The following is a 12,460-nucleotide window of genomic DNA, read 5'->3' on the forward strand; positions in this document are numbered from 1 at the left end:
GCTGTCTTATAATTGTCTTTGTTCCTGTAGGAAGCTGTTGTTTTTCAGAGTACAAAATAGGATATAATCATAGAGTGGTACTCAGTGCTGGGTGATACACACTTTCAACATATCCAATGCAATTCTGCCATGACCCCTTTGTTATTTTGCTTTGCCAGCCTGTGTGTTTTAATGAGGAAGGCACCTGTTTAGTAAGCAAGAAGTTTTTTTCGCAGAGGGATATTCTGTCCTGAAAATGATGAGTGCTTTCTCTGGCTGTTGTTTTTCAAAGCCTCATTGGGTAGTAGTTTCACTCTCTGGTCCCAGTGAAACTGTTAAAAGGCTTTTAAAATTTCACTGCTAGTAAAAAAATCAGAATAGCAGTTGTAAAATGTGTGTGTGCACACGCATGCGCATGTGTGCGTAAATTTAAATACATATTTCAGGATAGAAAAGAAGGACCTGACATTCATCTCACTGTCACTGGTTTTAAAGTTCCTAGTGGCTATGGTGGTTAATCTTGTGACTAGCAAGAGCAGACTTCAGGTGCTGCCCCACAGCTTTAACCTCTTTATTATCTTCTGCTGTCTACTGTGCTAATTTCTTCAGTTCCCATTACTACAAATAAAGCAGTTTCTGGCTCCTTCATGCTCTGTTACTGTTTATACTCCATTCTTCCTGCTTTGTGGTAGATCAAACTAGTCCAAGATTTGAGACTGTTTTGTTGCAAAGATGGGAAGTCAGATCAGACGTAGAGCATATTCTCTGGGATGCTGTGGCTGTGCAGTCATCTTGCGTGCTGCTGTGGGAGAAGAAGTAGAAAATGTGTTTTCCTGGCTGCTTTGTCAGATAGGTTGTTCTGAGGGCACGTGGGAATATCAGCAGCAGAAAGAAGGTAAAGATAATCTGTGTTCAAGAAATGAACTTCAATTAAAGTAACAGTGATAGTGTGTCCATGAGAAAAGAAGTATGTCTGAGCTGGTTTTGTTGCTGAATTAGCTACATTGGTTTAGCTTACCTAATAAAATGTGTCTTACTGTAATAAATACATTCTGGACATAAAAATGGACCAAGTTCTTATATTTAATTGCGAAAGAGTATCCGGTCTTCCTGGTGGCATAGCTTTTGCTCCAACTTAACAACATAAGCCTGATTCATATTTTTCTTGGATATTTTCACTTAGTTTTTGTTGGTTTTGGTTTTTTTTAAGCAGAAGAGGTGGAACATGACAGATTTGAAAATGTTTTATATAGCTTTCAACAAGGAGCAGTTTATAGCAACTTGAAGTTACATAACTTCTAACTCCACTTTTTTCACAGCATGATTTAGATCTGGTGCTTTCATAATAACTCAAAGGAATATGCAATCACTCAATCCATCTTACCTATTTTAAGCATTTCCAAGGAACCATCACTGTAGTTTCTAGGTTCTATATCTGAATACAAGTGACAGTTTGTCATAAACATGCATTTGCAAAGTATCAGAAAGGAAAATGGCTTTATGCATTTATGAAATGAAGACTTCCTCAAATAAAGGGATCCCACAGTGTTGCTCATTGTATTCCCTACACAATACTGCATTTGTCCCAAACTGCATTTGTCATAGGAAGATGATGGGTTTGCTCTCCAGCAATAGCCTTCTTGTAGATCTACAAGAGCCTGCAATTATCAGAAACATAATGTAGTATTACCTTTTAGTAATTGCATTGGCCTAGATATAGGACAAATGAACAAAACAAAATTTTTCACAGAGAAACATTTAGGATAAACTAGGAGGGCATCTAGGAATTCATCCAGGTGGCTTCAGAGTACTTATAGCCAGAGGTAGTTAGAATAATATAATAAAATAGTTTACTCCAAATCATTTTGTGATACTGTTCAAATGAATCGTTGGGCTTTTAGTCAAGTGAATAATTCATGAACATTCATTTAAAGGAATTTAATCAAGGCATCTGCTGAATATTTTCACAAGTCATTCAGTTTTACCTATAGCACTATCAAAGCAATGCCTCAACCTCGGCTTGCACCTCTGTGTAGTTTGGATGTTTGTGATTTGCATCATTTGAGCTCACAAAGAAGCCAGGAAAAATAAGGTTGACAGTATAGGGCAGAATTAGGTGCCTGTCTGGGATATTGTCGTGGTTTAACCCCAGCCAGCAACTAAACACCACGCAGCCGCTCACTCACTCCCCCCCCACCCAGTGGGATGGGGGAGAAAATCGGGAAAAGAAGCAAAACCCGTGGGTTGAGATAAGAACGGTTTAATAGAACAGAAAAGAAGAAACTAATAATGATAATGATAACACTAATAAAATGACAACAGCAATAATGAAAGGATTGGAATGTACAAATGATGCGCAGTGCAATTGCTCACCACCTGCCAACCGACACCCAGCCAGTCCCCGAGCGGCCAATCCCTGCCCCCCACTTCCCCGTTCCTATACTGGATGGGACGTCACATGGTATGGAATACACCGTTGGCCAGTTTGGGTCAGGTGCCCTGGCTGTGTCCTGTGCCAACTTCTTGTGCCCCTCCAGCTTTCTCGCTGGCTGGGCATGAGAAGCTGAAAAATCCTTGACATTACTCTAAACACTACTGAGCAACAACTGAAAATATCAGTGTTATCAACATTCTTCGCTCTGAACTCAAAACATAGCACTGTACCAGCTACTAGGAAGACAGTTAACTCTATCCCAGCTGAAACCAGGACAGATATAAAGGTTACCCAGCTGAGAAGAACAGCCTAAGTTGAGAACAGCATGAGAAGTACAAATCAAGAGCTTGAAATTTGGAGTGGATAGAAAAAAACCCAGCAGATAGAAAAGCCTGTGTCTCAGGAATATTGTCTGCTTTTGACTACATTAGCATATTTACTTAAAATCTTTAAATGTTCACTCCTTGTTCATGGTTCTTCCACATCTGTAGAGTAGATTTCAATGTTTTTAGTGCACTTTTTCAATCCACATGAAAGTTTTACTAGAAAGAAGAAGAGGAGTATTAAAAGAAGATATCGGAATTAGCTGGAGTTTTTTTAAGGGCAGGGTCTGCCACTGTAATTCAAAGCAACAGTCTCAACAGCAGATGGAAATCTCTGCTACTCTTGAGCTAAGAGAAGGAGTTCTGGAAGACCCTTTTAGTATTCCCTGAAGTATGAAAGTCATGAAGATTTGAGAGGTCAGTTTATCTTCTGTCTCCCAAAAGGTACATGGTAGTTCTGTATGTTACTGTTGGCATTTTACTGAGCAACGTATCATTATTAGATTCACAGAAAGCAGGAATTAGAGGTTAGGTGGGATTTGATTTCTACCTCCCATCTCCTCCACCTTGCAGACCAAGTTTGGACTTCATTAGTTGTTGCTCTTTGAATGGTAGTCTTTCCTGAGATGTAGTGGTCAAGGAAGAGAAAGGAGTAAAGAATATTGTTGCTTTCTCACATGGAACTTTGTCTTAAATGTGCATTTGATTGAAGGCCTGAGACAAAATGTGAAGGAAGCTGCTTCCCAATATATGGTAATACCATTTGAAGCATCATCCTCACCCATACCACAAAGCACTGACATTTGATTTCATGAGCTGTAATTATCTGCAGTCATCTGCCATGATTTTAGGCTGTGACTGGTTTTCAGTTTATGGTGAGGACACTTTAATGCAAGCATATGTAGGTGTCTAAATGCTTGCTAGGTGTCTAAATTCTAATATATAATCAATGGACTATATGTCTTCTTGGTAGTTGGGCCAAAAGAATGATTCAAATAAGCGGCTTCTTTAGGTTCAAGTCACTGTCACCTGTGTATGCCACTAGTACCATTTGAAATGTGGCAGTGTACATGAGACATCTATGTGGAATTGATAAATATGACACAGGACCTGTGGGAGACCTGCAGCCTCCTGAAACAATAGCTGGAGCCAGGAAGGAATATTCTAGGGTGTCTCTGAGGTCAGCTGAATTGGGCCTTAGGTGTCTAGGTAACAGCAAACTCAAGCACATTTCTTGCATGTAGACAACAGATGTTGGGTGTGTTAATCTGAAACTGAACTCCATCACATGTAAATGTGTCTTTATTGTATTTTCTGCAAACAGCCTCACTGACATGGGAATCATGCAGAGAATTAGAAAGAGTAAGGATAGTCATCCAGGTTTTGTATGGTTTGCTTACTGTGGTCCCTTGTAGGAGTATGACATTACTATATTATAGCGAAGGGAAGCTTTCAAGGGCAGGCCCATGAAAATTTGGCTTGAAGCAGCTGAAACAGCTGCCAGTGCAAACTTGCTGGCAAACTGAGGTGCAGAGGCAGGAGCTCAGGTTAATGGGCAGAAGTTGAAACCAGAGGTCTGGACTGGGTATAAGGAGAAATGTTTCCACTCTGAGGACAGCCAGGCACTGCACTGGGTTGCCCAGAGATACTGCACTGGCTCCATTCTCTCAAGTGTTCAAGACCCGACTGGACAAAGCCCTGAGCAACCAAGTCCGATCTCACAGCTGACCCTGCTTGGAGCGGGAGCTTGGACTAGGAACTGCCTGATGTCCCCTCCTACCTGAATTTTCCTATAATCTTAAGATATTTTATTTCAAGAAGTGAAACCAGTAGCTTCTCTGTTTGAGCCCAGTTAGACAAAGAACTATTTCTCCCTAACTGAAGGTATGAAGACAGTAATTTTCTTTTTTTGGAGGGAACAAATGTGGCCACAGAATTAATTGAATTAACCCTGTTGTAGTACAATATAAAATTAAGTTTGGGAATTAAAATGGTTTGTGAAATCTTGCTGTTACAATCAGCATTAAAAAATTGTGAAGGCACAGAAAAAGAAAACAGCAGAAGGATTTAGGGTGGGGTGGGGTTTTTTGTTTGTTTGTTTGTTTAATATTATGCCTTTTTTCTGTGAAAAGGTGGGAATATTTTTGTAAAAATTAAATCCTACTGCCTTATAAGTGAAACAAGGCAAACATACAGAAAGGAGAAAGAAAATGTAACAGTTTGACTTGCAACTAGAAATCCAGCATTTCCCCGAAATTAGGAAAGCCCAGGAAAAAGAAATTTCCAGTAATTCTAGAATATTTTTTCTCTTCCCTCCCCATCTCAGTGGAGCAAAAACTTCCTTATATATTTAAGGAAACATTGAAATAGCTTTTCTTACCTCCCTAATTAAAGCCATACTTTATTTCTTTAATCACAAGATACGTATTACAGATAACCTGGCATATACTGCTAGCTTTGCCTATGCAAAAATAATTACTTAATTTTGAATTATGACACATTTGCATAGGATGAGAGCTGCATTACACAAAAAGATACTGAATTACTTTTTGCCTTTACCACTATTATAAAATGGCTGGTAAAAATGAAAAGGAAAGTAGAAAACCTCAATTTCCTTGACTTGTGAGCAAAAAGAAAGGAAGTTTCAAAAGTACGCAAAACAGTACATAAATAGAGAACTGTATTATAATCGTGTTTCAGATAGAAACATTGCTGACATTTCTCAGATATTTACAAACACATTACCTTTTAATCCTATATGGCCTATCTTCATAGAAAATAACCTAAAGTAGAGATTTGTACATTTAAAAAGAAATTGGCAGTAGTTTGGGGGGGGGTATTTTTTGTGGTTTTTTTTTCCCAAGGGTAGGCTAACACTGGTCAGCTGTGACTATGCTGCCTAGAGAAGATACCATCCTAATGAGAGTGGTATTTTAATGTGTATTTTGAATTCCTATTAAAAAATTTTGATGATTGTAAATAAATAATAATTTTGTTAGCACTTGCATCTAGTTTTATCAGGCAAAGTATCTTAGATGTAATATATGGATTGTGATTTGTTCCATCATGATTTGCGCCATTGTGCTGAGGCTGAAGGTGTGTTGCGTATCTTAACTGCAGGACAGAGCTATTTTCATATGACATACCTGGGAAAGTGTGGCTGTTAGTGTTTGGCCTCTTGGTTGGAAATGGTATGGCAGAGCTAGTAAGCTTTTTTTTTTAGTTCTGTAATAGTTAAATCAATATCAGAATTATCTTTTGCATCTCTCTAAATTATGGCCAGAGGTTTCCAAAGGAGAGGGGTTAATTCTCATACGTGATTAGCTTTTGAAGTAAAAAGAATATGGAGGTTCCGTAGTGAAGTCTCACTGCAGGCAAATCTTACAGTCAGAAAAGGACGTGGTGCTTTCATGCTTCTTTAGAAATAAGACACATTCCTTTTACAGTGTTTACTTGCAAACTTGCAAGTTGAAATGGACATGAGGTCTTCCATTTCAAAACCTATTAATTTGACAGGTGTTAATTCTTGGGGAAAAAACCAGCTTTTTAATATGCTTTTGGCATGCTTCCATTTCAGCACTTTAAATCAAGTCATTAAATATTTCTGATGGTTCTAAATTTTTAGAAGAAAAATAGGTCAGCAAAGTCGGTAAATCATTTTGTCTTTAGGAGTGGTGATATATTGAAAGATAGTGATGAGATTTATTCTTGCTGCATGTGAAAAAATTACATTTTTAACGTGATAGATCAGCTCTGGAATTAATACTACCTTTGAATCAGTGATCAGAGCATAACAAGAAAATTACAAAAAGTAACTGAAGTATTGGAATGTTAAAATTCTAGTGATTTGTAGTTTTAATCTTGAAGTAACATTTAGACTACAAAAAATACCACATCGCCAAAAGAATCATGGAAGGATACAATATACATGGGAGTGTATGAGCGAGAGGTACAAGGGATTTCAGGGCATTATGCAATAAATGTGTTGATATCAAGTAAGGTTGGTATAGTTGAAAGTTACAATATGCTAATGGGATTTAGAAAGCTTGAATTAAATTATTTAGTGATTTTACCATGCTGATGGAATATTATCTCTTTCATTAACTATATCCATTGCAAATGGAATATCTCTTTTCTAGGCAGTTTTAGCGCAATGGTTAACCACTAAAAAGTGAAAGAAACTCATCCTTCTTTATATTCTAAAATAAGGGGTTTGATAGCCAATTTTGCAGTACATGAGTGGGAATTTATAGAGATGTTTTTTCCTACAATGTGCTTTTTTTTGAGCTTAGCAGACTTCAGTCCAAAGGACCGCAGTGTGTGGCTTATTAAAGAGGGTAGTGGTCAATAGATAGTGTTTTACTCTTTTTTTTTTTTCCTTACCGTGCAAATATGCTACAGAATTGACTTCTCTAAGGCATCTCAGAATAACAGCAGTTAGGATTTAAGTCTGATTAGGATTGTCATTCTATAGGGTAAGCTTGTTTGGGTGGTACTTCCAGAAAAGCAGTCTGCAATGGTAGAAACACCATGTTTCTGGATATCAGCATTCTACTCCTGACAAAAAATACGGTAGAGATGAAATAGAGGTGTGTCTTTCCTTCCCCTTTTTTCATGTTCAGTATATATACTGTCTCTCACAAAGTTGATTGTGAATGATGACAATTAGAAGGAAACTTTTTTTTCTTTCTCTAGGGTTTGGGGTTTTTTTTGTATTAGCTACAACTTACTGTTTTTTCAAGTGGGGAAGATTATTTTTGCTAAAACAGAGGAGCTGCTTTTCTCTCAAATGAGTTGTTCTGCGTTGGAAGCTAGTCCTGAAAGTCAACCAGATTTCAGAAAGAGTGAGAAAAGAATAATGATTTATGTCCTTTTTTTCCTCATATTATGATCAAAATTATCACTCCAATGTATTTTATTTTAGCATTTGCAACTAATATGCTCAACATAAGTCACTCTCTGGAAGTTACATTTTTATAGGTGCATAGACTGCTGGCTATTTGTTTCAGGTATGAATTCTATTTTACAAAACAGTCACAATAAAGTTAAGATGAACTCTGGTAGCTACTAACATCACAGGAGAATATGTAAAGCTCATATCTGAGGCAGAATTAAACAGTGCACATATACAGGTCATAATGTATAGTTAGTAAGTTAAAAAAATAAAAATCTAATGTTACTATGGGATTGTCTCTGTTAAAGGTATTTAATAAACTATCCAGAGTTTGTTTTACACACTTACTGTTCTTGTATTCAGCACCTTTTCTGTAATTCCTAAATGAAGTCACCCCAGCTTCCTCAGTCACCTATATTAATAAAACATAATGTATCTAGGTATTTGAGTATTGAAACTGAAGGGAATATAATGAGCTAACAGTAATTGAAAAGAAATTAACAGCTCTGACTTATGTTCAGTAGTACTTAAGTAGACTTTTTCTCCCTTTTTATTGATTTATTCCAAACAACCTCTCTTCTGAGACTGACCTCTGGTGGAAGCTTTACCTTATTTAACAAATGAGTGTCATCAGAGCTGCATTAATTGTATAAGCTCTCTTCATAGGCAGCGAAATAAATTTGAACCTTGAGTGTACTTTGGGAATAGAGCTCCAACTTTTTTGAAACACACTGAAGGTTTCTGGGAGAAAGGCATACCTAACCATACTAAGAAATGGAAGGCTGGAAGGCAAACTGGAATTTGGTAGTTTCATTTCTACCAGTCACACAGGAACTCTTGTGGACAGGTAGGCTAAAAGGAAATCAGATTTGCCTTTGTTCTTTGAAATACATTGAAATTCATACTTCCACCCAAAATATGTCACTCAAAGAAAAATTATTTTCCAGTTAAATACCAAGTCATTGAAACATTCTGATTGGTTCTATTCTCAGTTCAATAAGTACCTAAATTTTGTTGAGAAACCTTTGTTTCGCTTTTAAGTCCATCTCTAGTATTTACTTAATTGGATGCAGTAGTTTTATGTATTTTATGAGACATTACATATATTTCAGAAATGAAGATGACTCAGAGCTGTGAACAATTTCCAGTCAATTTACACTTGTGGTGTATTATTAAAAATTCTGATACTGTAATATAACCTAATAAAATTCTTACAATTTGAAATAAGTTTTAAAATATTTGGACAGTTTACAATAAAAAAGCTGAGTAATATTGGAGGGCTGACCTGGATACTTTACAGTAGCTGAGGTCTTGAGTTTAGATGAGCATGTCATCTTTAAATGTTTACATCCTAGATTTTTAACACACTCATGAACAGAACATCTATGGACAATACTTGGAAAATTGTCCCTACTATTAAAAACATCTTCCTTTTATTTGAAAGCTGAATTTGTCTGATATTGGCTGCTAATGACTCCTATTACTAAATTTCTATTGTTCTGTGGCACCGTAAACTGTGACCAGTTTATCCCTTAACTTTTTTTCTGAGTAAGCTTTTGGTATCAAGCACAGTTGTTGATCGTTTGCTCATTCTTGGGATTCTTTGCTTCTCCTGGTTTTCAGCATCTCTATGTGGCTTTGCAACAGTAAGGTGGGAAGGGAGTTTGGGGGAGGAAAGAGGACAGTTCCCTGGAATGCAACAGAATTATGAAAATCACATGAGGAAGAAAGGTGTTCTTCATGCCATATAAGAATATGAATTTTAATCCTTATAAATAACTCCGTCCTCTATGTAATGCATGATGACGGAAAATAATTTTCTTTTTTTTTGATGACTAGATATTTTACTCTTCAGAGGAAATATGAACATCAAAAGTGGCTATTACCATCTTTTCACATCAGCAGATAATATTTTGGCCATGAACTAATATGCTGTGGGTGCCTTGAACTACGCAAAGTTCAGGCTGAATGCTTTGTTATTGGTGTCTATGAGGTAGTTGAAAACTGTATTTTATGAATCACACTTTCTGGTAGTTCATGAAAACATTAGTTAAATTCAAAATGCATAATATATAGTGCACATGTATAATTTCCAATGAATTATTATTCGACATATAAATTTCTTCATTTTAATAATTTAAACTAAGCGATTTTCTACTCCACTGGATTCTGCAGTGGTATTGCTTAGGGTCTGATTCCAACAAAAGCACTTTGACTGACCTATTAGCGCATATTTAAATAAATTTTAAGTATAATGTGTTTAAATTTACACATTGTAAATTACTTTGATTAACTGTGTTTTTTCCCTTAATAAAAAGAAAAACTTAAGAAACCAATGTGTTTTTTCATTACTTCAAGATTTATTTGGATTTTTTGGTAATATTAACATTGTGGAAAAGGAAAAAAAAAATCTTAACTGCACTAAAATAATCTGTAATCTAAGAAATTCTTTAAGTATGGGTTGACTTTTCTTCAACCACCTTTATGTTTAAAGGGTAAATGTCAGAAACAAGCATTTTCTTTTCTGCTGTAACTTATGTCTTTTCATCTAACCATGTCATTTGTGGTGCAGTGATTTATATTAGAAATTTTGATAGTCTTAGCTGTAGCTGTGTAATTCCAAGTGTGACTACAGTTAAGTAAAAAAGAGAGGCAGTGTAAGTCTGGACAGGTGAGGATGATGAAAATCTGGACTCATGGATCAAAACATGAACACGAAATATGCTTCTTTTTGGTGTTAATGTCTGATAAAACTGAGCCCCAAAAGATTTGAAGTTCTCTGTGTTCACATGAGACTTGTCTGCTTGTCCTCAGGTTGGCAGCTGTAAGTTCTCCTGTGGATATGAGAAGAAACAAAAAAAGGAAAATTAGTGTACTTTTAGTAAGTATTTGCAATGTGATTTTGCTGATAGCCAGTGAGAAATTTGTTTCATCTGTGAAATTAATTGCATAGTAAACATTTACTATTGCCTTTACGTTCCTCTGTTGTTTTCTACATTCTGCTAAAAGAAGTAGGATATTTTTTATTTCATCTTTGTTGTTAACTCTATTTTTAACACAACATCACCTGAGATCTATAGCATGTTCTTACTTGACAAAACCTTTTAAACTATTTTTGACTGTTTTGTGGCTTAATTCATGTCTGCATTATCCACAAGTGAGGTTGCTAGATTTAGCATACCAAAATTTGCAGTTCTGTTTTGACATTAACTCCCTTTTCAGTGGTCTTATTCACTGAACCAGTGCTGAACATTTCAGTTGCAACCTGGCATGCCCAAGAAAATAGGGACTGTGTAGTAAGTGTTTCCACTGCGGCCTGTTTCACTGCCTGTAGCATTGTCTTTGAGCAAGTAATGCATTAGGAAAGCAGTGAGCATAAATAACGAGATACAAAGAACATATGTAAAATGAAAATCTAGACTACCTGTACTACCTCTGTATTTTTGGGAGTCTTCTTCAGATTTATTCCTGCATGCCACTAGTATTCCATCTTAAGAGTCTGAAGCTGAGTTTTGGAATTAATATTAATCATGATTAGGGCACCTCAGATCTTTCTTTATAATGTGCATACTTGTAACTCCTCCTCTATACATTAGAATGCCTTCCTGCTTTGTCAGATTGCACAGTTCTAGAAAACTGAATTGCATTTGAGCATCTGTTGCAGTTAATCTCAGATTATTTCTACACATTTTCCTAGCTTTAAGCATATTTTAATGTAATATTCACTAGAAATTAGCAATGCTAAATAAATTAATCTCACAGAAGAAAAAGTGCCAAAAGAAAAATGGGGAAAGTATAAAATGCCCAGATTGATCATGACAGCATAAATCAATCCGACAGGATTATTCTGGGAAGTTCTTATGTATCATGTCTAACAAAATTAGGGTCTTTTTCTGATCTTATGCAGATGCATATCATGCACTCAGCCTGTTCTTAACAGTGAACAGTGATAGGCTTGAGTGACAACTGATTTCCTTTTCTACTTTCAGGAATAACAGGGTGCAAAATAGCCATATGAAATGTGAAATTTGGGCAATTTGTCATTAAAGAGAAGACGACTGCTGCAATGAAGTCATTGTCTACATTGGCCAGAAATAATTTCATATTTCTTGTATAACTGAGTCTGTAGAAGAGCAGTTTAAAGCCCCAAATCATAAGTACTTTTTTAGTTGTACAGTTCTGCCAAACTTCCTGTAAAGCTGGCAGTTTCTAAATAAGCTTTGTCTAAATTAAACATATGATAAAGTCTTCCCATGTAAATAGGGTAATTTGGAGAAATAGAAAGTCTTTAGGACCAAATACTCTGTATTTCTTTCCCGCCAAATCTGTTTATGTATCAAAGGTACACAACACCTGCCTTAATGTTTGTGCAAAACTGTATGCTTCTCTGCTATTGAAATCTTCATGCTGATTCATGGGCATCTTTCTGACAGGTGGAGATTGTGAGCTTGTATGGAAATTAGAAGAGTGTTATGTAAGAAGAATCTTCCAGATCAGCCTTTTTTTTTTAACCATTAACATTTTGAGTAGACAGCGTGATGACAAATATGAACCAATTTAGTGATTCTGTGACTCTAAGTTGCGAGACATCAGCCAAATCCCATGCGACAGCTTAGAGGAGCACAAGGGTTTTTCTGTGCTCTGCCTGTGGGTACGTGGTCATTTGGCACAATATACAAGTTCCCAGAAATTATTCTTCAGCCCCAGGAGCACAGGAGGGAAGAGAACAGGGGCTGTTTCATTGTCCCTGTTTTGTGCTGGGTTTTCTTTGCCCTGGCCAGAGTAATTCCTAATTATTGGATAATTGAATTCAAGGGGGTTTTGCTGCTA

The 12,460-nt window shown here is 36.4% G+C and overlaps 1 protein-coding gene across 4 annotated transcripts in view; it reads left to right on the forward strand.

Moving 5' to 3' along the window:
* Positions 1-12,460, forward strand: part of DLGAP1 (DLG associated protein 1) — a 429,128-nt gene that overhangs the window by 86,119 nt on the left and 330,549 nt on the right. The gene's annotated exons all lie outside the window — the stretch shown is intronic.

This window comes from Harpia harpyja, chromosome 5 (genome assembly GCF_026419915.1).
Source record: "Harpia harpyja isolate bHarHar1 chromosome 5, bHarHar1 primary haplotype, whole genome shotgun sequence".
Classification (NCBI taxonomy): Eukaryota; Metazoa; Chordata; class Aves; order Accipitriformes; family Accipitridae; genus Harpia; species Harpia harpyja.